General features: G+C 47.8%; 1 protein-coding gene across 2 annotated transcripts in view; it reads left to right on the forward strand.

Moving 5' to 3' along the window:
* SEMA6B (semaphorin 6B) overlaps positions 1-23948 on the forward strand; it is a 162905-nt gene that overhangs the window by 16608 nt on the left and 122349 nt on the right. The window contains exon 1 of one of the 2 annotated variants that reach the window (XM_082206314.1): positions 18195-18694. The exons of the other annotated variant lie outside the window; for it this stretch is intronic. The gene's annotated coding sequence lies outside the window, so the exon portion shown is untranslated. Of the gene's footprint in view, positions 1-18194; positions 18695-23948 lie in introns of those variants that run through there. 2 annotated transcript variants of the gene reach the window in all.

Genomic DNA, 23948 nt, shown 5'->3' on the forward strand with positions numbered 1-23948 from the left:
AAACTGAAACAGAAAGTTGTCATCACAGGCAATTGCAAGTGCAGAAAACATTGCTGGCAATGAATGTGTGATATCACAGAATCATCCAGGAGGCATCTGCCGAGGATGCTTGGGCTGATATTCCTTGGTGCAAGTAGATAAATAGGTACCGCTCCAGCGGGAAGGTAAACAGCGTTTCCGTGCGCTGCTCTGCTTCGCCAGAAGCGGCTTAGTCCTGCTGGCCACATGACCAGGAAGCGAGATGAGCGCCGCAACCCCAGAGTCGTCCACGACTGGACCTATTGGTCAGGGGTCCCTTTACCTTTTTAAATTAGGAGCAGTGAATCTGCCGCTCCTGGTCCGACACATTCTGAGTCTCTGGGCACCTCTAACCCTGCTTTGTTGGCCTGCTCTCTCTGAGCTATGTCCCTAGTTTGAGGAACCCTCTTCCCAGCTTTTAGCTCAACATCCATGTGGTCAACTGACCCTTTTCAGGGAGTCCGTTCTCGTGCACCGTCCTACTTGACACATTTTCACAGTGCAGAGATGAAAGCCCGCATCCCAGCCTTCTCCCCCCGCTGGAGCTAGCATCCTGCTCCAAAGGCATTTTCGACCAGGTTAGAATTTCATCTGCCCGTCCGCTCTGCCACATCATTTCCCTTCGCTTACATGTGTGGGCCAGGCCGCAGCTGTAGACAATCAGGGGATGTGACTTGCACATTTTGGAGTGCCAAATCACTGGAAGATTAGCTTTAAAATAACCACCCATATGGGTATGGTAGATGCAGTTCGGTGCAGGGCACAAATGCCTTTTTCAAAAAATGATATACAGCTGTGGCAAATTTCCATGGGCTTTTGGTTCTCCTCCCTGGAAAAAGCACCGCTCCTTGAAAGCCAGGGAGGCCACAAACATGTTGTCCTTCCCTTCTCTCTCCAAATGGAAGAAGAAGAAGAAGAGGAGGAGGAGTTTGGATTTGATATCCCGCTTTATCACTACCCTAAGGAGTCTCAAAGCGGCTAACATTTTCCTTTCCCTTCCTCCCCCACAACAAACCCTCTGTGAGGTGAGTGGGGCTGAGAGACTTCGGAGAAGTGTGACTGGCCCAAGGTCACCCAGCAGCTGCAGGTGGAGGAGCGGGGAAGCGAACCCGGTTCACCAGATTACGAGTCCACCGCTCTTAACCACTACACCACCCGACACCACAATGGAGAGCTCACTTCAGCGTGGTGGGTGGCTTCCTGTCACTTTTCCATAATGGTTCTGACGCACCTGATGATGAAGAAAAACCAGCCCAGTAGATAAAGTGTACATACAAATAACATATAAAAAACCCTATGCTATATTTGGAGGAAGTCAATATGCAAATACATGGTAGGTTATGCAAAATGGTGCACAAAAAAATATGCACGAGAAATGTGCGCTAAAACTCCCTTCTCTTGCGGGGGCCCAATTAGTGCCATTGCCTTCTGTTAAGAGCTTGGGTGTAATCCTTGACGCCTCCCTTTCCATGGAGGCGCAAGTTACAGCAACAGCCAAGGCAACATTTTTCCACCTTTGCCACATCAAGCAGTTGGCCCCTTACCTTTCCCGCCCCGACCTGGCCACAGTGATCCATGCGACGGTCATCTCCAGGCTTGACTACTGTAATTCGCTCTACGCGGGGCTGCCCTTGAAGCTCACCCAGAAACTCCAGCGGGTGCAGAATGCTGCAGCGAGGCTCCTCACGGGATCTCTGCCATGGGAGCATATTCACCCAGTGCTTTTCAAACTGCACTGGCTCCCGGGGGAGTACAGGGTCAGGTTCAAGGTGCTGGTTTTGACCTTGAAAGCCCTTCACAGTCTAGGACCCTTGTACCTACGGGACCGCCTCTCCCGGTCTGCCCCACGGAGAGCCTCAAGGTCCATAAATAGCAACAACCTAGAAGTCCTGGGCCCTAAGGAAGTCAGATTAGCCTCAAACAGAGCCAGGGCCTTTTCAACACTGGCTCCGGTCTGGTGGAACGCTCTGCCTCATGAGACCAGGGCCCTGTGGGATCTGATTTCTTTCTGCAGGGCCTGTAAGACAGAGTTGTTCCACCTGGCCTTTGGCTTGAAGCCAATTTGATTCCCCTCTTTCTTTTTTCTTTTCCTTTCTCCTCCTGCAATGAGGCTACATTTTAATATTTTAATGTTTCAATATTTTGATGTTGTATTTTAATTATGTTTTTAAGTTGTATTCATTCAACTTGTTTTATTATTGCTTGTTAGCCGCCCTGAGCCCAGCCTCGGCTGGGGAGGGCGGGGTATAAATAAAAATTATTATTATTATTATTATTAAAAGCCTGGTGAATTTTCACGAGCGCCTTTTAAAAAATAAATTCAGGAACTGTTGTGCAAATGGGGAGAATGGAACTCAAGATTCAGAAAAACCAGAAACTGAAATGGACAGCTGAGACTTTGCCCAATGAACTAGTTCAGTTCCATGACGTTTGCCGAGTTACTCCTAAAATCTCTGAACCCCACTTGAAAGTATTCCCCATGGTTGCCACACGAACCAAATGTTTATTAAGTTGGTTTTAGGGCAGATTGTCAAACGATTCCTCATTCATCTTCATTTTCTTACGTGTTGTTTCTGACCTGCTAGACTCTTTGGGCCTTAAACCTTAAAGATCATAATGGCTGGGGGAAATAAATTAAGCCGCTCGCGTTCCGCCCTGTGCGTTTTGATGTTTTCTTTGTCTTCTGAAGTGTATTTTTATCAGCTCAGCAGCTTGGAACATTCCGAATGCCAAGGAAAAATTGGCTGAGGATAATTCAGATGAACTTGAACGGGAAGGGGAAGTATAGCTTCAACTTTTTCGGAACCAAGACCCACTTTCAACCCAAAAGTTGTTTGGGAGACCCATTTCTTAATCTTTCTCCCTATATTTTGCTTGGTGGTCATGCAGCTGTGATCCATCTTGGATCAGATTTCAACTCACTGGCGGCTGCTCACCCATCAGTTGAATACCAGTGAACTAGATCATTTAGCAAAGAGATGAATGTGAACTGACATTCGCTCCTTTTTAAAATGAACTCTCTAAGCTCTAGTAATATCTTGGGGGGGGGGAGAATGGTGGTGACTGGGGAGAGGGCCTTTTCGGCAGTGGCACCCCATTCGTGGGACTTGCCCTCTAAGAGTGCTTGCCTAGAATCCACCTTGCTGCTGTTTCAACCCCAGATTGAGGTTGAATCCTGACAAGACAGTAGTACTGTTTTTGGAGGACAGGGAGCAAGCAGGTATGGAGGAATCCTGGTCCTGAATGGGATAACCGTGCCCCTGGAGGACCAGGTGTGCAGCCTAGGAGTCATTTTGGACTCACAGCTGTCGATGGAGGCGCAGGTCCATTCTGTGTCCAGGGCAGCTTTCTACCAGCTCCATCTGGTACACAGGCTGAGACCCTCCCTGCCCGCGGACTGTCTCGCCAGAGTGGTGCATGCTCTGGTTATCTCCCACTTGGACTACTGCAATGCACTCTACGTGGGGCTACCTTTGAAGGTGACCCAGAAACTACAACTAATCCAGAATGCGGCAGCTAGACTGGTGACTGGAAGCGGCTGCCGAGACCATATAACACCGGTCCTGAAAGACCTACATTGGCTCCCAGGACGTTTCCGAGAACAATTCAAAGTGTTGGTGTTGACCTTTAAAGCCCTAAACACCCTCAGTCCAGTATACCTGAAGGAGCGTCTCCACCCACATCGTTCACTAGGTCCAGCTCCGAGGGCCTTCTGGCAGTTCCTTCCCTGTGAGAAGTGAGGTTACAGGGAACCAGACTGAAGGCCTTCTCGGTGGTGGTGCCCGCCCTGTGGAACGCCTTCCCACCAGATGTCAAGGAAATAAACAACTAACTGACTTTTAGAAGACACCTGAAGGTGTCCCTATTTAGGGAAGTTTTTAATGTTGGATGTTTTATTGTATTTTTAATATTCTGTTTGGAGCCACCCAGAGTGGCTGGAGAAACTACTGGTTTGATTTTTGGCGTTTATTGTGATGGGAGTTGATCTTTATATATATATATATATACAGCACAGTACTGCTTTTATTTCTAATCTGCGATTGTCATGAACTGCCCTGGCAACTGCCAGGCTGCAGGCAAAATATATATACTAGTCAGAGTTTTGACCAAACGTGATCCACCTGAAGCAGGAACTGGCAAGCCACTCCAGTATCCCTGCCAAGAAAACTCCATGGACAAAGACAACAGGCATATAAGTGCCTGGCGTGCTCTGGTCCATGAGGTCACGAAGAGTCGGACACGACTAAACGACAACAATGTGTATTTGAAGGATGTGGGTGGCGCTGTGGGTTAAACCACAGAGCCTAGGACTTGCCGATCAGAAGGTCGGCGGTTCGAATCCCCGCAACGGGGTGAGCTCCCGTTGCTCGGTCCCTGCTCCTGCCAATCTAGCAGTTCAACAGCACGTCAAAGTGCAAGTAGATAAATAGGTACCGCTCTGGTGGGAAGGTAAATGGCATTTCCGTGAGCTGCTCTGGTTCGCCAGAAGTGGCTTAGTCCTGCTGGCCACATGACCTGGAAGCTGTATGCTGGCTTCCTCGGCCTATAGAGCGAAAGGAGCGCTGCAATCCCAGAGTCGTCCGCGACTGGACCTAACGGTCAGGAGTACCTTTACCTTTATATGTGTGTGTATATATAAGCTTTGGTTATAATTCCACCCACCCACAGAGCTCACAGATGCAGGTACCTGTGGCTTAAGAGGCAAGGAGGGGCAGAATCAGGTTATGGGATGCCCCTTTGGCTCCCCACAGGATCCCTCTCATGTGTCACTCTTGGCTCAGTCCTCGCACAGTTGGTTGTAATAATTGCATTGTTTCTGGAAGTGACTCACATCCTTGACTGGCTCCCCAGGTTGTCTTCTTTCTGAGAATGGGCTTCTCTGCTTGGTTTCCTTTCCTTCTGGTCCAGGTATGATGCTGTTTAGGTAGTTTTAGGTACTGTTAAAGAACTCCGAAGAAAAGAGTAACGGGAATTGCTGGTGTTCATTTATTGAGCCCATGTCTGGAATGCAAACCAATCAAGTAAATATGATAGACATTCACTGTTGTTGCTTTAAGTCCCCAAACAATACATAATTGATTGCATTTCACCTCATTTGCATTGTTTCCTTTGCATTAAAATTATGAGATGGAATAATGTAACGACAGCTTAATTATGCCATTTGTGTAATTAACGGTGTAGATGATTTAAGTTATGCGTTTTTTTTGCCAAAGCAGACAGTGAGACGAATGTTACAGTTCTTGGCAGAAGCCGAACTGCAGTGGAACAGAAACAGTGCCACGTATGAGGAATGCAAGGCGGAATCGGGACGGGCCCGTTCATGAGGCACAATAAGGCAGCTGCCTCGGGCGGCAAATTCTGACGGGACACCTGATCTGCCCTGCCCAAGCTTGCTTGCTGCCCGAGGGTGCAGTGGGGGACTCTGCAGTGTCACCAGCGCTGAAGTAGGATTCACCTAGCAGTCCAGTCAGATTTTCTGCACAGAATGGCAAATGCACTGTCGTGTCCTTTGCCTCGGGCAGCAAAATGGCTCGGGCGGCTCCTGGGCAAAATGGGAAACGTCGTCTTAGGTAAATTGTCTTTGTCCATGGAGTTTTCTTGGGAAATGATGTCGTCTAAGGGAGCTGGGCATGTTTAGCCTGGGGAAGAGGAGGTTAAGGGGTGCTATGATAGCCATGTTCAGATATATAAAAGGATGTCACATAGAGGAGGGAGAAAGGTTGTTTTCTGCTGCTCCAGAGAAGCGGACACGGAGCAATGGATCCAAACTACAAGAAAGAAGATTCCACCTAAACATTGGGAAGAAGTTCCTGACAGTAAGAGCTGTTTGACAGTGGAATTTGCTGCCAAGGAGTGTGGTGGAGTCTCCTCCTTTGGAGGTCTTTAAGCAGAGGCTTGACAACCATATGTCAGGAGTGCTCTGATGGTGTTTCCTGCTTGGCAGGGGGTTGGACTCGATGGCCCTTGTGGTCTCTTCCAACTCTAGGATTCTAGGTCCCTCTGATGTCAAGAGACTGGGGCCCGTTAGGTGGTAGCATGCAGCCAGCAGAATCTGGGGACCCCTGCCACTCATTCCACTGCGTGGGGCCCTGAATTTTGCCCCCAACGTCCTATCCAGACAGCATTACTGCTACTGAAGTCTAGGGTTGTGTCTAACTTCTACTCAGGTAAAGGTAGAAGAAGAAGAGGAGTTTGGATTTGCTATCCCACTTTATCACTACCTGAAGGAGTCTCAAAGTGGCTAACGTTCTCCTTCCCTTACTGCCCCACAACAAACACTCTGTGAGGTGAGTGGGGCTGAGAGACTTCAAAGAAGTGTGACTGGCCCAAGGTCACCCAGCAGCTGCATGTGGAGGAGCGGGGAAGCGAAGCCAGTTGACCAGATTATGAGTCCACCACTCTTAACCACTACACCACTGACCATTAGGTCCAGTCGCGGACAACTCTGGGGTTGCGGCGCTCATCTCACTTTACTGTTCGAGGGAGCCAGCGTACGGCTTCCGGGTCATGTGGCCAGCATGACTGAGCCGCTTCTGGCGAACCAGAGCAGCGCATGGAAACACCGTTTACCTTCCCGCCGGAGTGGTACCTATTTATCTACTTGCACTTTGACGTGCTTTCGAACTGCTAGGTTGGCGGAAGCAGGGACCGAGCAACGGGAGCTCACCCCGTCGTGGGGATTTGAACCTCCGACCTTCTGATCAGCAAGTCCTAGGCTCTGTGGTTTAACCCACAGCACTACCTATGTCCCTCTACTCAGGTAGGACCATTGAAATGAATGGGTCCAACTTAGGCATGCTCAGACATTTCAGTGAGTTGAATCTTGAGTAGACTAAGATTGGATACAGCCTCTAGTGTTTGTGGTTAATAATGTAACTACAGTGGCACCTCGCAAGATGAAATTAATTCGTTCTGCGAGTTTTTTCGTCTAGCGAATTTTTCGTCTTGCGAAGCACGGTGTCGGGAAAGTTTTGGAAAAGCTTCAAAAATCACCAAAGTCTTCAAAAACCTCAAAAAAGGCTACCACACCGCGTTCTAGGAGTTGCTCCTCGAAGTCAAGTCGCAACTGTATTAACGGTGTTAAGAAAACGGAAACAAACTTGCAAGACGTTTTCGTCTTGCGAAGCAAGCCCATGGGGAAATTCGTCTTGCGAAGCAGCTCAAAAAACGCAAAACCCTTTCGTCTAGCGAGTTTTTCGTCTTGCGAGGCATTCGTCTTGTGGGGCACCACTGTATTATCTTTTATACTATTTAGCTTTTTGCGTTTTATCCGGGATAGTTTTAAGTTTTCGCGAGTCCCAGTTCTGGGGCAAAGGGTGTGTGTGGATAATAACGCCCCACATCTCTTTCCAGAAAAGGAGCCCACAGCTGGAGGGTAACAGCAAAGTTTTACAAATCACCAGCCACAAAATAATTCAGTTACATGGCGTGAAGAAGGCAGGATTAGTTATCCAATAATTGGAGGTAACTCGGAATTCATAAACAAAACCCCCTAAAGTATAAACATCTGCATGCATAAGTTTGCTAAATGTGTTTATATTAATTGAACAAAGATAGAAAAACAAACAATGGAATGATTAGATTTCTAGTCGCATAAAGTGCGCATGAAGGGAAGTCTAGAAAATGTGTTCAGATTTGAGTGGAGGCCAATTAGGTGGAAAGTCTGTGGGATCATATTTGGAGACCGAAATCGAGAGAGAGAGAGAGAGAGAGAGAGAGAGAGAGAGAGAGAGTAGATATAAAGACAGTGGTCTAGACTGTCACTGAACTCAGAGCTGGTATGTAGAGATTAATCTATTAGTAGTATTTACTAAATTTGTCAGTCATTTTATTTTGCCCAGGGCAACCCAAAGTCACTTAGAACCAAACAAACAGACTGAGGAAAAAATAAAACCTCAATGTAGCCGAATGGAGAGATCCAGAGGGATCACATTGGATCACATTGATGGCACAGTGCTGAACTGTGCACATTGTCAGAAGGGCTGAGGTGTGTGTGTGTGTTTGTGGAGGGGGAAAAGCTCCCCTCCACAAGCTCAGAAGAACAGCCCCAACAAGCAAAACGTGCAAAACTTGGTTGGGGCACAAAAAATTGTGGGTGGAAATTAAAGTGGTGTTTTCACATCAATGGGGGGAAAGACTGGAAGTATCCCATTGCAAGCAGCTCTGGGGACAACTGATGGCATGGGATGAATAAAAGCAGCCATTTGTGTCCTGATCTGCCGTCACCAACACCAGAGCTGCTTCCTTTCCACTGCAGTTGTTTCTGTTGCGTCATTATTCATCTTCAGAGGGACGTAGGTGGCACTGCGGTCTAAACCACTGAGCCCCTTGGGCTTGCTGATCGAAAGGTCGGCAGTTCGAATCCCCATGACGGGGTGAGCTCCCGTTGCTCTGTCCCAGCTCCTGCCAACTTAGCAGTTCAAAAGCATGCCAGGGCAAGTAGATAAATAGGTACCACTCCAGCGGGAAGGCAAACTGCTTTTCGGTGCCCTCTGGCTTCCATCACAGTGTCCCGTTGTGCCAGAAGCAGTTTAGTCCTGCAGACCACATGACCCAGAAAGCTGTCTGTGGACAAATGCCGGCTCCCTTGACGTGAAAGCAAGATGAGTGCCACAACCCCATAGTCGCCTTTGACTGGACGTAACCGTTCAGGGGTTCTTTTTTTTTAAATTATCTTTGTAACTGCATTTAACATATCTCACACTGATTTCAATTGTAAAGGAAACATATAAGCAATGTTTAAAAAGGTAAAGGGACCCCTGACCATTTTGGTCAAGTCGCGGACGACTCTGGGGTTGCGGCGCTCATCTCGCTTTATTGGCCGAGGGAGCCGGCGTACAGCTTCCGGGTCATGTGGCCAGCAGGACTAAGATGCTTCTGGTGAACCAGAGCAGTGCACAGAAATGCCATTTACCTTCCCGCCGGAAGGTAAATGTACCTATTTATCTACTTGCACTTGACATGCTTTCGAACTGCTAGGTTGGCAGGAGCAGGGACCGAGCAACGGGAGCTCACCCCGTCGTGGGGATTCGAACCGCCGACCTTCTGATCGGCAAGTCCTAGGCTCTGTGGTTTAACCCACAGCGCCACCTGCAATGTTTAGAAAGTCGTTAATCGCATATGCTTTCATTGGAGCTTTTAAAGCAGAGGTCTGATGGCCACCTGCCAGAGATTCTTTAGCTGTGATTCCTGGGTTGGACTAAATGACCTTTGAGTCCCTCTATGATGTGAAATAATAATAATAATAATAATAATAATAATAATAATAATAATTTATTTCTACCCCACCCATTACATTAAAACATCAGTCATTAAAAACTTCGCTAAACAGGGCTGCCTTCAGATGTCTTCAAATAGTGATCCTATTCCCCTTTCTGCTTTGTTTTTTGTGTTTGTTGGCATTCTCTGGCGTCTACCTGGTCCCAGGTCGCAAGGTGGTTAGATTGGTCTCAGCTAGGGCCAGGGCCTTTTCAGTACTGGCCCCGACTTGGTGGAACGCTCTGTCACAAGAGACCAGGGCCCTGCGGGTCTTGACATCTTTCCGCAGGGCCTGCAAGACAGAGCTGTTCCGCCTGGCCTTTGGTTTGGACTCAGTCTGACCCTTATGTTTCCCTCCCCTTATGGTTTTGACTTTTAAAATGAGGCTGCATTTTAAATTGCATTTTAACCTGTATTTTAAATTGGGTCCCCTCCCCCCATTATGTTTTTACTGTGGTTTTATTGGTGTTAGCCGCCCTGAGCCCGGCTCTGGCCGGGGAGAGCGGGGTATAAATAAAATTTATTATTAATTATTATTATTATTACTGGTGTTGCTGCTCTCCAGCTCTCATCCACCCCAGGGAACCATGATGGTCAAGGATCATGGGATTTGTAGTCTTGCAACATCTTTCAGGCACCAGGTGGGTGGGAGGATGCTCTTGGGAAGGGGTCAGCAAACTTTTTCAGCAGGGGGCCGGTCCACTGTCCCTCTGACCTTGTGCAGACGGCGGACTATATTTTGAAAAAAATAATGAACAAATTCCTGTGCCCCACAAATAACCCAGAGATGCGTTTTCAATAAAAGGACACATTCTACTCCTGTAAAAACACTCTGATTCCTGGACCGTCCGGGGGCCAGATTTAGAAGGCGATTGGGCTGGATACGGCCCCCGGGTCTTCGGTTGCCTACCCATGCTCTTGAGGAAAGATGTTGAGGAAGGGTGGGAATGTTTATTGGTCTCCGAATGGTGCTTAAGATTATTATTTGGGGGGGCGGGCGGGTATAGGATAGGGGGAACTGAATGTTTGGGGGAGCCCCTTTTGCAGGCGACGATAGCAACCGTTGCAGAGCTGTTTTTTCTTCTCCCTTCCCCTCCCTCTTTTTTCCAAGGCGTGGGAAAATAGCTCCCCACCCCCACCCTTTATCAGCCCCATTCATCATTCGTCCTCTTCGGGATGTCGAGATAAAGCGGCAGTAAATTAAAAACGGTTAAGGAGGCGATTGGGGAGACTTGCGAGCCTAAGTGTGTGTGTAGGCAAAACCATCTCTCTCCCCTTCTTTGTCAGCCTGCCCAGAGAGGACCGTCCCTACATCCTCCATCCTCTCAACCTCAGAATCCTCCGGTTGCCATGGAGATTGCATCGTTTCCTCTTCCCCCATCCCTGCCACTGGCAGCCGATGATCAAAGTCTCCGTCTCCCAAGGAGTGTGGGTTGCAATTTTTCAACCTCTGGTGTCGTCCCCCTCCTCTTCCCAGCAAGGCACCAGTGGGGGGTTATATCCTATAGATGTGCATACCTGACAGTGTTTGTTTCTCTGGTTTCTCGCCCCCCCCACCCCCAATTCTGAGCAAAGACTGTGCTTTTTTTTCTGGGGGTGCTTAAGGGTGTGCAAATATTTTAAGGGTGTGCAAATTTTTGGGAGAAAAGCAATGACAAACCTAGACAGCATCTTAACAAGTAGAGACATCACCTTGCCAACAAAGGTCCGTATAGTAAAAGCTATGGTTTCCACAGTAGTGATGTATGGAAGGGAGAGCTGGACCATCAAGAAGGCTGATCGCTGAAGAACGGATGCTTTTGAATTATGGTGCTGAAGGAGACTCTGGAGAGTCCCATGGACTGCAAGAAGATCCAACCTCTCCATTCGGAAGGAAATCAGCCCTGAGTGCTCACTGGAAGGACAGATCCTGAAGCTGAGGCTCCAAGACTTTGGCCACCTCAGGAGAAGAGAAGACTCCCTGGAAAAGGCCCTGATGTTGGGAAAGATGGAGGGCACAAGGAGAAGGGGACGACGGAGGACGAGATGGTGGGACAGTGTTCTTGAAGCTACCAGCATGAGTTTGACTAAACTGCGGGAGGCAGTGGAAGACAGGAGTTACTGGCCGAGGGAGCTGGCGTACTGCTTCCGGGTCATGTGGCCAGCATGACTAAGCCGCTTCTGGCGAACCAGAGCAGCACACAGAAACGCCGTTTCCCTTCCCGCTGGAGTGATACCTATTTAACTAGTTGCACTTTGATGTGCTTTCGAACTGCTAGGTTGGCAGGAGCAGGGACCGAGAGCTCACCCCGTCATTGCGGGGATTCGAACCGCCGACCTTCTGATCGGCAAGCCCTAGGCTCTGTGGTTTAACCCACAGCGCCACCCGCGTCCCTTCGAGAACAAGTAGCACCACTAAAAACAGGGATGGGAGGGCGGTGCGAAGCCACGTCGCGCCATCACTTTTATAGGCCCCCAAAATCATGCCACCTGCCCTGATTGGCCCAAACAGCCTGGCGTGATTGTGGGGCCCAACGGTTAAGGCTTGGGCTACACCCAGCACCCAGCTACCTAGCGGGGGTGTCTCAGGGGCCCGGGCGCAACCAGGACCCTCTTTAACGAGGATCCCATTTCTTTACTAATGGGTTGAGGTTGAATCCTGACTAGACAGAAGTACTGTTTCTGGGGGACAGGGGGTGGGCGGGTGTGGAGGACTCCCTGGTCCTGAATGGGTTCACTGTGCCCCTGAAGGACCAGGTGTGCAGCCTGGGAGTCGTTTTGGACTCACAGCTGTCCATGGAGGCGCAGGTCAGTTCTGTATCCAGGGCAGCTGTCTACCAGCTCCATCTGGAATGCAGGATGAGACCCTCCCTCCCTGCAGACTGTCTCACCAGAGTGGTGCATGCTCTGGTTATCTCCCGCTTGGACTACTGCAATGCGCTCTACGTGGGGCTACCTTGGAAGGTGACCCGGAAACTACAACTAATCCAGAATGCGGCAGCTAGACTGGTGACTGGGAGTGGCCACCAAGACCACATAACACCGGTTCTGAGAGATCTGCATTGGCTCCCAGTACGTTTCTGAGCCCAATTCAAAGTGTTGGTGCTGACCTTGAAAGCCCTAAATGGCCCAGTATACCTGAAGGAGCGTCTCCACCCCCATCATTCTGCCCAGACACTGAGGTCCAGCTCCAAGGGCCTTCTGGCGGTTCCCTCCCTGCGAGAAGTGAGGTTACAGGGAACCAGGCAGAGGGCCTTCTCGGTGGTGGCGCCTGCCCTGTGGAACGCCCTCCCATCAGATGTCAAAGAGAGAAACAACTACCTGACATTCAGAAGACATCTGAAGGCATCCCTTTTTAGGGAAGTTTTTAATGTGTGACATTTTAATGTATTTTTAATCTTGTTGGAAGCCGCCCAGAGTGGCTGGGGAAACCCAGCCAGATGGGCCGGGTACAAATAAATAATAATAATATAATAATAATAATAATAATAATAATTTTATTTACAAGTTGTTTTTAAAGTCCAGTTCACGTTTGTATTTGTTTACCATGGACTCCTAAGTAAGTTATAAATTTCCCCCATTCTTTTTTAAAGTCATTATGGTCTTGATTCCCAGGTCTCCCAGTCAGTTTTGCCATTTCAGCATAGTCCAGCAGTTTGGCTTACCATTCCTCCTTGGTTAGAAGAACTGTTGGTTCTTTCCATCTTTGGGCTAGTAGCATCCTTGCAGCTGTTGTTGTCATAGAATCATAGAATCATAGAGTTGGAAGAGACCACAAGGGCCATCGAGTCCAACCCCCTGCCAAGCAGGAAACCCCATCAGAGCACTCCTGACATATGGTTGTCAAGCCTCTGCTTAAAGACCTCCAAAGTAGGAGACTCCACCACACTCCTTGGCAGCAAATTCCACTGTCAAACAGCTCTTACTGTCAGGAAGTTCTTCCTAATGTTTAGGTGGAATCTTCTTTCTTGTAGTTTGGATCCATTGCTCCGTGTCCGCTTCTCTGGAGCAGCAGAAAACAACCTTTCTCCCTCCTCTATGTGACATCCTTTTATATATTTGAACATGGCTATCATATCACCCCTTAACCTCCTCTTCTCCAGGCTAAACATGCCCAGCTCCCTTAGCCGTTCCTCATAAGGCATCGTTTCCAGGCCTTGGACCATTTTCGTTACCCTCCTCTGGACAACCAAACATAAACATTGTATATTGTATACATAAACATTATCTTTTCGGGTCTTTTGGGATCTCAGGACCTGTAATCCCCAATAGAAATGCTTCTGGTTTTAAAACAAATGTTACTTTAAACATCCCCCCCCCAATTCATTATACAACAATTCCCCAAAAGACTTTGTTATCTTGCATGACCACCACAATTGATAAATGGTACCCTCACTTCCAACAAATATTGGAGCTTGTTGTATACCTTTTGGATAACTTAGTAGGAGCCAGATACCAACAGTACATTGTTTTCATATGATTTTCTTTCAGCATACAACATGCTGTGAATTTCAAATCTGTTCTCCATAGTGTGGGTAGGCAAACTAAGGCCCGGGGGCCGGATCCGGCCCAATCGCCTTCTAAATCCGGCCAGTGGGCGGTCCAAGAATCAGCGTGCTTTTACATGAGTAGAATGTGTGCTTCTATTTAAAATACGTCTCGGGGTTATTTTTGGGGCATAGGAATTTGTTCATTTCCCCCTCCCCCCAAAAAAATATAGACCGGCCCACCACAAGGTCTGAGGGATAGTGGACCGGCCCCCTGCTGAAAAGGTTTGCGGACGTCTCCAAATCTGCTATACAGTGGTGCCTCGCAAGACGAAAAGAATCCGTTCTGTGATTCTCTTCATCTAGCGGTTTTTTTCGTCTTGTGAAGCTAGCCCATTGAAGGATTAGCGGATTAGTGCTATTAGCGGCTTTTAGCGGCTTTTAGCGGCTTATCGGATCAGCTGATAAGCGGCTTAGCGGCTTAGAAAAAGGGGGAGGGGAAAAAACCACAGGAACTCGCAAGACATTTTCGTCTTGCGAAGCAAGCCCATAGGAGATTTGTTTTGCGAAGCACCTCCAAAACGGAAAACTCTTTCGTCTAGCGAGTTTTCCGTCTTGCGAGGCATTCGTCTTGCGGGGCACCACTGTATGTATGTTGTGCCCTAAATCCTTTGCCCAGTTTATCATAGCGTGAAGCCTTTTCAAGCTTCTTCCTCCTACCTGTAAAAAGTTCTAAATAAAACTTTAAAATAGGTTGTCTCTCTATAATTCATCTTATTGGATGCCTGCCTGTGAATCCCAGACATACGGGGAGCGAGAGCTTGCCTGTAGCTGCTTGCCAGCACGGCAGACGAGCGCTTTGGGCATGCCCAGATACGCTCTTTGGCACAGGTTCATTCAGAACGGGCTCCGATTCTGTTCCTTGGCTCGGACTCAGCCCTTACAGTCGATTGTCTCAGGGCCTCCCTCTTTGCTTCCCCTTTCGTGTGCAAGCTCTGGCGCCTCTGCGGTGTGTTCAGTTACTGTAAAAAATAAAAAAAGGAAGAAATTGGACGGGGTTTGTGGTTTCTCTGCGATGCTGGTTGTGAACTTCCCCAGCTCATTAATGCAACGTGATCTGACAGCTTGCGGTGCGAAAGCCAAGTCCGGAGGCTTTGAAGTGCGCGCGGCGTCACAGATCTTGCGCTTTTGATGTGGCGCATGGCTGCGAAGGAGACGGGGGTCTCTGGAGACGATGAGCCTGTTGCGTGGGTACCTGGCTCATGTTCCCGATGCTACAGATCATCGGCGGAGCATGGGAATCGACTCTGAGTACATTCAAACATGTACAGAGTGCCTTCCTCCAAACTGCAGTGCCCTCGCATGTTTTGCTATATGGACCATATTTGGGTTAGGAGTGGAGAGCATAGTGTGGTGTAGTGGTTAAGAGCGATAGACTCGTAATCTGGTGAACTGGGTTCGCATCTCCGCTCCTCCACATGCAGCTGCTGGGTGACCTTGGGCCAGTCACACTTCTTTGAAGTCTCTCAGTCCCACTCACCTCACAGAGTGTTTGTTGTGCGGGAGGAAGGGAAAGGAGAATGTTAGCCACTTTGAGACTCCTTCGGGTAGTGATAAAGCGGGATATCAAATCCAAACTCTTCTTCTTCTTCTTCTTCTTCTTCTTCTTCTTCTTCTTCTTCTTCTTCTTCTTCATACCCTCCAACATTAAGGTAAAGGGACCCCTGACCATTAGGTCCAGTCGTGACCAACTCTGGGGTTGAGGCGCTCATCTCGCTTTATTGGCCGAGGGAGCCAGCGTACAGCTTCCGGGTCATGTGGCCAGCAGGACTAAGCCGCTTCTGGCGAACCAGAGCAGCGCACGGAAACGCCATTTACCTTTCTGCCAGAGTGGTACCTATTTATCTACTTGCACTTTGAGGTGCTTTTGAACTGCTAGGTTGGCAGGAGCAGGGACCAAGCAACGGGAGCTCACCCCGTCGCAGGGATTCGAACCGCCAACCTTCTGATCGGCAAGTCCTAGGCTCTGTGGTTTAACCCACATCGCCACCCTAGTACCCTCCAACATTACTCTAACAAAAATCAGGACGTGTATCTTTTCTTTCTTTTTCAACGTGCTTCCTTTTTTGTGTGTAAAAGTTTTCATTTGGTTTAAAATATATATAAAGTTATAACAAAATCAATTGCAAATCCATATAAAGAGATTACTCTGAATCTCATGACTTCCCCCTATCCCCTGCATGGGTCCTAATGTCAACATTTACAACTGCATATCAATCTGTTATCCACATTTTTTTTTTAAAAAAAATCAATTTTAATCATCCATTGTCTTCGTTACCTTAGAAGTGAGATTAAAATCCTGCTAGTGTTTCCATCTGCTTACAATGGTCTCCTAAATAAATTACAAATTTTCCCCATTCTTTTTTACAAACTGGCCTTACTGAGGTCCAGTCCCGATGGCCTTCTGGCGGTTCCCAAACCAGACAGAGGGCCTTCTCGGTGGTGGCGCCTGCCCTGTGGAACGCCCTCCCACCAGATGTCAGGGAACAACAACTACCAGACTTTTAGAAGACATCTGAAGGCAGCCCTGTTCAGGGAAGCTTTTAATGTTCAATAGGTTATTGTATTTTAATACTCTTTTGGAAGCTGCCCAGAGTGGCTGGGGAAACATAGCCAGATGGCCAGGGTATAAATAATAAATTATTATTATTGTTGTTGTTGTTGTTGTTGTTGTTGTTAGCGTTGCGAGTTAACACATTTGAAAACACGAGGATAAATTTAAAAGGGAAAGGAGTGAAGCTGTCGAGGATCACATGGTACTCGATTACTCTGCTTCACCCTCTCTGTTCCCCAGTGGGATGATTCATTAAAAACTCTTTCAGGTAAGAAGGAGATTAAAAAGAAAGCCACTGGGGCAGTAACACCCTGGTCCCTATCCACTAGGAGGAACCTGATTTGGCATTCTAGAATCATAGAGTTGGAAGAGACCACAAGGGCCATCGAGTCCAACCCCCTGCCAAGCAGGAAACGCCACCAGAGCACTCCTGACATATGGTTGTCAAGCCTCTGCTTAAAGACCTCCAAAGAAGGAGACTCCACCACACTCCTTGGCAGCAAATTCCACTGTTGAACAGCTCTTACTGTCAGGAAGTTCTTCCTCATGTTTAGGTGGAATCTTCTTTCTTGGAGCTGTGGGTCATAGGTCCAATACCTTGCTCAACATCTGTTTGCGGAGTCTGCTGTGCAAAGGGCCTTTGTTGTTGTTTAGTCATTTAGTCGTGTCTGCCTCTTCGTGACCCCCTGGACCAGAGCACGCCAGGCACTCCTGTCTTCCACTGCCTCCCGCAGTTTGGTCAAACTCATGCTGGTAGCTTCAATAACACTGTCCAACCATCTCGTCCTCTGTCATCCCCTTCTCCTTGTGCCCTCCATCTTTCCCAACATCAGGGTCTTTTCCAGGGAGTCTTCTCTTCTCCTGAGGTGGCCAAAGTCTTGGAGCCTCAGCTTCAGGATCTGTCCTTCCAGTGAGCACTCAGGGCTGATTTCCTTCAGAATGGAGAGGTTTGATCTTCTTGCAGTCCATGGGACTCTCAAGAGTCTCCTCTAGCACCATAATTCAAAAGCATCCATTCTTTGGCGATCAGCCTTCTTTATGGTCCAGCTCTCACTTCCATACATCACTACTGGGGAAACCAGAGCTTTAATAATACAGACCTTTGTTGGCAAGGTGATGTCTCTGCTTTTTAAGATGCTGTCTAGGTGGCCTGGGAATACTATAGATACCGCCTTGGGGTCTATACTGAGAGCAAAGTGGGAATATTAAGTGTATTCAGTCCACTTTTCATTTACATTCACTTCAGTCTCCAGCTCTACAGCCAGGAACTCTGATTTGTGCGTCTAGCATTGTGTTCATGGGCATTTTGGGGTTCTTTGCTGTTATTATTGCCATAACGAGCTGATAAAATGTTTACGCTGCCTTTTATTTGCTGGGGATAAATCATCCCTGCAAATGTACGCATTAGGGTTGCGAAACAGGCTGCGGCTGGAGTATAAACATCTCGATCCTAATCCGTTTGGCCAGCGCCGGGGGACCTTTTCTGAGCGGGAGGGACGTATTCCATTCTATGCAGGATTCCGAGGCCAGGTGGGCAAAGTTCCAAAGCTTTTTTCTCCAAAACTTTTTTCCCGAAGCTTTTCCAAACTTCCAAAGCTTTTCTAAGATTTAAATATTGACATCCCCCCCCCCGATATTCTTTGAACTTTTTCCAATCTTCTTCCAATGTCTCTTCTCTCTGGTCTAGGAGTCTCCCGGTCAGTTCGGCAAGTTCCATATAGTCCATCATCTTCATCTGCCGTTCTTCGATAGTTGGTAAATCTTGCTTCTTCCAATTCTTCGCTAGTAATATTCTCGCAACTGTTGTGGCACTTTGCTCACGTTCCAGCTTGTCGACACCCTTCTTAAATTGCGGTGCCCAGAACTGGACTCAGGACTCCAGCTCTGCAGCGACCAAGGCAGAATAAGACCACACTTTTCTTTGCATTTGTCTCTGCCCATTTGTTCCACGTCCCATGACGAGGCTCATATAGCAGGTCTGGCAACAGAGCTGGCACAGAACTTGTCTGGTGCCCATACTTTGCTCTGATTCATGCCTTGGAACGTTTCCAGGATGACGCCTGGCCCTGTTCCTCCTAATCTGAGAAGATCGCAGGCGCGTGCTGCTGTTGCCGGTTCACGATGCTGTGTGGGAGGGCACCGGATGTGGATTTGCAAAAGGCGGCCAGTTTGAGGCGATAGGAAGTACCTTACGGCTGTCATCAGCGCTCCAGGATGAGCTGGCACACAACGAGGGATTTTAAATCGCCTGTGTTTGTTTTTCTGGGCACTCGTCTTCTGCTGAGCTCCTGGTTTAAAGAACTTCCACCTGACTGTCCTCTCTGCTGTTGGGATCCAGGTCAGAAATGTGGGACGCAAACTGATTTGGGTTGATGTTACATGCGGCTGCCATGTGTCCTCTTTTTCCAGGACATGTCCTCTTTTTCAGGGGTAGAATTTCTTTCTGGGTGGATTTCTTAACTTTGCCAAAATGTCTCTGGCTATACTTTCTGGGTGAGACCTAGACATAACTGGGGGCTGAAGACTTGAATTCCTCTTCTGTTCTCCTGCCCCCCTCAGCAATATATCACAGCTTCTATTGCCTGTATACAATGGTACCTGGGTTCTCAAACCTAATCCGTTCCGGAAGTCTGTTCCAAAACCAAAGCGTTCCAAAACCAAGGCGTGTTTTCCCATAGAAAGTCATGCAAAACGGATTAATCCGTTCCGGACTTTTAAAAACAACCCCTAAAACAGCCATTTTAACATGCATCTTTCTATCCAACAGGACCATTGATCCATAAAATGTAAGAAATGATCAATGTACAGTACGATAAAATAGATAAGACTGTATTGTAGATTATAAAAATTATTTTTTCTTCTTCTTACCTGCACTGATAGTCCTTGTTTGGATGGGGGGCTTTCATCCATTTCCGCAGTCACGCAATCAATCCATCAGTAGCTGAACTGGGTTCCACACAGTCACAAAAACAAATGAACCGAAAAAGCCTCAAGAACAAAAACGCAAAATGAATAGCAAAAACAAAAGCACCAAACCTAATCCATTCCAGAAGTCTATTTGACTTCCAAAATGTTCAAAAACTAGGGCACAGCTTCTGATTGGTGCAGGCGCCCCGGAAACAATAGCCGACAGCCGCATCGGATGTTCGGCTTCTGAAAAACATTCGAAAACCAGAACACATACTTCTGGGTTTTCGGCATTTGAGAACCAAGGCATTTGAGTACCAAAGTGTTTGAGAACCAAGGTAACACTGTATAGTAGGGGTATTTAAAATAAAAGTCATCATAGCGTCGTCTTTTTTGCTCTTCAAAATATGGCAGCCTTAAAGTAAGGGAGATCTCCCCCCCCCCAAGAGCTTACAAGGAAGCAAGACTGTCACCCTAAAAGTTGTGGCAGTGGAACTGAATGGGTCTATTCGGTTGGGTTGTAACTCAATATGGAAGAGCAAAAAACTCAGGGCAGGAGATGAGAGCCAATAATCTCAAAGCCTTTGAACTTGTCTTAATGATATTTCAGCAAAACGGAGATGGTTTTGAATATGCAGTTTGCGCAAGATGTTGTTGTTTAGTCGTTTAGTCGTGTCTGCCTCTTCATGACCCCCTGGACCAGAGCACGCCAGGCACTCCTGTCTTCCACTGCCTCCCGCAGTTGGGTCAAACTCATGCTGGTAGCTTTGAGAACACTGTCCTACCATCTCGTCCTCCGTCGTCCCCTTCTCCTTGTGCCCTCCATCTTTCCCAGCATCAGGGTCTTTTCCAGGGAGTCGTCTCTTCTCATGAGGTGGCCAAAGTCTTGGAGCCTCAGCTTCAGGATCTGTCCTTCCAGTGAGCACTCAGGGCTGATTTCCTTCAGAATGGAGAGGTTTGATCTTCTTGCAGTCCATGGGACTCTCAAGAGTCTCCTCTAGCACCATAAGTCAAAAGCATCCATTCTTTGGCGATCAGCCTTCTTGATGGTCCAGCTCTCACGTCCATACATCACTACTGGGAAAACCAGAGCTTTGACTATACGGACCTTTGTTGGCAAGATGATGTTGCTCAAGATGTTGTTGTGTTTAGAGGCGATCAAGTTCTCTGAAGCTTTCCATGCTTTAGCCCTGTCAGGGTAAAATGAGAGCTGAGGAGCTTGACAAAGGCCAATGAGTGAGTCACTGGCAGAGACCGAAGCCCTGGTTGTTACCATCAAGTGTGGGTTCCCCACCATTTTGCTGTCGTAAAAATGCACCGAAGGTGAGCAAGTATATCAAGGGTGATAAGCAATGTCCTTGACTCCGATGGTCTCCTTTTTCCTTTTAAAAAATAATCACTTAGCTGGGGAGTTCATTAAGTTTTTTATTCTTATTATTTCACGTGTGGCTGGTTTTTAATCAGCTTAGGGCTTGCGCCTCGAGGGGTCTGCTTTGCGATATGTCCTGGCCTCCTTTTTACGGCTACGAGGAAAGAAAGCCTGCGGCGAATGTCCTTCTGAGCGTTTTGACACAGCTTACGGCCTGTTTAATTAAATCAGCAGCCGGGTCCGCTGCCAAATTTGTAGGATCCTTTGGAAGGGATTTTGGGAGCTCTGCCTACCTGGAAGTGAGGCGCTGAAGTCAAATAAGTGATCATCCCACGTGAGGACTGCCCGTTCGCAGCCCACTAGCGTACAGCGTTTAGCGGTCTGAGAGTAAAGGAACAGAAAAGAAAGGGGGGGGACTCCTCCAAATTTGCAAACACATTGCTTCCTGTTCACCTGAAGACAGTTTCCAACTCACCATAGGCGAGTAAGCAAGTCCTTGTTTTCTGCTTCCTGGAGCTTGCAACCCAGTCGCTTAGAAAGTTTGTCTAAGTTCTGTTTTGTTTCATTCTGTTCCATTATGGTTTTAGCTTGTTTCGAATCATGGTTGCAAATGGTTGCGATGATTTTATTGTTTTCTCTTTCTCGTAAACTGTTTTGAGGTCTTTTTAAAAAAAACTACACAAGCGAGCGGTATATGTAATCTTATAGAATAAATAAATTGTGACATTCTTATTTCCTGACCTGGCATGGCTGGAGAATGTTGGGCATCTAAAGTCCGAAGCATACGAAATAAAATTTCACCCAATGACATAAAAGCCTTCTAGATCTTCTTTCCCCCTAGAGACCAGGGTCGGATTTAGGTTTGATGAGGCCCTAAGCTACTGAAGGTAATGGGGCCCTTTCTATGTCCAGCTGTCCTTTGTCAACAACAAATTGCCGCTGGTTTTTGGTGTGTGTTGAATATATGCTATGTGGTAATTTATGGACCTAATAGGGATCTAAAGCCATTTGCACGTAACAGAATATGTATTGCATCAAAGTAATTGTTGAAAGATGTTGAAAGTTGGTGCAGAATGCAAAGTCCATGCAGAATGTAAAGGTAAAAGGTAAAGGTACCCCTGACCGTTAGGTCCAGTCGCGGACGACTCTGGGGTTGCACGCTCATCTCGCTCTATAGGCCAAGGGAGCAGTGTTCGTCCGTAGACAGCTTCCGGGTCATGTGGCCAGCATGACTAAGCTGCTTCTGGCTAACCAGAGCAGTGCATGGAAACAACGTTTACCTTCCCGCTGGAGTGGTACCTATTTATCTACTTGCACTTTGACGTGCTTTCGAACTGCTAGGTTGGCAGGAACAGGGACCGAGCAACAGGAGCTCACCCCGTCGCGGGGATTAGAACTGCCAACCTTCTGATCGGCACGTCCTAGGCTCTGTGGTTTAGACCACAGCACCACCCGCGTCCCATGCAGAATGTAGGCCCCCTATATATATAGAAATGAGCAAACCAGTGATATTTTAGGGAGCAGGCTAGCAGGCGGGGGCCATGACTTACATCATAGCAGCCTACACAACACAAAACACTGTTGCTGTATGTAGGTTTGGTTTTTTTAATCTTATATTTTGGAAATGTACATCCAGGGTTTTTTCCCTTTAAATTTTTTGGGGGGCTTCAAGAGAGTGGGGCCCCTAAGCTACAGCTTGTTTAGCTTATACGTATATCTGGCACTGCTAGAGACGCACAACGTATGTGTTTATCCCCACACACAATTGCCTAAATCCACAAGTTCTCAGACCACAAAGGTAGATTTTAAAAGGTTTTTGTTGTTGTTGCTGGGCTATTGAAATCCTAGCCTCAGCTAACACTTGGAGTAGGTATCTTAATATTCCAGCAGATATTTTAATTGAAGTCTGGTTTTATTGTTTTAACCATCCTTTACCTAAGGGACATGGGTGGCGCTGTGGGCTAAACCACAGAGCCTAGGACTTGCCGATCAAAAGGTTGGCGGTTTTAATCCCCTGGATGATGGGGTGAGCTCCCGTTGCTCGGTCCCTGCTCCTGCCAACCTAGCAGTTCAAAAGCACGTCAAAATGCAAGTAGATAAATAGGTACCGCTCCGGCGGGAAGGTAAACGGCATTTCCATGCGCTGCTCTGGTTCGCCAGAAGCGGCTTAGTCATGCTGGCCACATGACCTGGAAGCTGTACGCCGGCTCCCTCGGCCAAAAAAGCGAGATGAGTGCCGCAACCCCAGAGTCGGCCACGACTGGACCTAACGGTCAGGGGTCCCTTTACCTTTACCTTTTATTCCCCCTTTGCATTCTGAACGCTATATCTCCCTTTACCTTTACCACCTGTATTTGGGATGCGGGTGGCGCTGTGGGTTAAACCACCCTAGGACTTGCTGATCAGAAGGTTGGCAGTTTGAATCCCGCGATGGGGTGAGCTCCCGTTGCTCGGTCCCACTCCTGCCAACCTAGCAGTTCAAAAGCACGTCAAAATGCAAGTAGATAAATAGGTACCACTCCAGCGGGAAGGTAAATGGCGTTTCTGTGCGCTCCTCTGGTTCGCCAGGAGCGGCTTAGTCCTGCTGGCCACATGACCCGGAAGCTGTACGCCGGCTCCCTCGGCCAATAAAGCGAGATGAGCGCCGCAACCCCAGAGTCGGCCACGACTGGACCTAATGGTCAGGGGTCCCTTTACCTTTAATGTGACGCACCTCTTGTGCGCTGCTGATGGTAGTTAAGTGGCATATAAATTGTTCTTAAAAATAAACTCCTCCAGTCTGGGGGTGCAGGTGCAATGATAGGAAAGACCCCCCCCCAGTTAAGAGCTGCTGGATTTCAATGTCAGCTATGCAGAATTTCATGGACCCTAGAAAAGACTGCGCGCTAAGGGATATTAAAAAATTCTTCTCCCAGAAAGGCAGGACCCTGAAATGAAATTAATTTGCACAGTTATTTGGCATCGCTTTCCCGGAATGTGGGGAGGGAAGGTTGAAACCTATTATCCAGCTTCCAGTATTTAGAACAGGCAGCGCTTGTACACTTTGAAGTCGGGATGGGAAAGAAATTGGATCCTGTTTGCATTTAAAGGCGAATCTATCTAATTTGCACATTCCTCAACAATATGAGGACACAGGAATCCTTCAAGCCTCACACTCCTCCAGACATTGCAATGCACTTTTCCAGCCAAGTACAGTGGTACCTCGGGTTAAGAACTTTATTCGTTCTGGAGGTCTGTTCTTAACTTGAGGTACCACTTTAGCTAATGGGGCCTCCTGCCGCCGCCGCGCAATTTCTGTTCTCATCCTGAAGCAAAG

This window comes from Podarcis vaucheri (genome assembly GCF_965113315.1).
Source record: "Podarcis vaucheri genome assembly, chromosome: 18".
NCBI lineage: Eukaryota > Metazoa > Chordata > Lepidosauria > Squamata > Lacertidae > Podarcis > Podarcis vaucheri.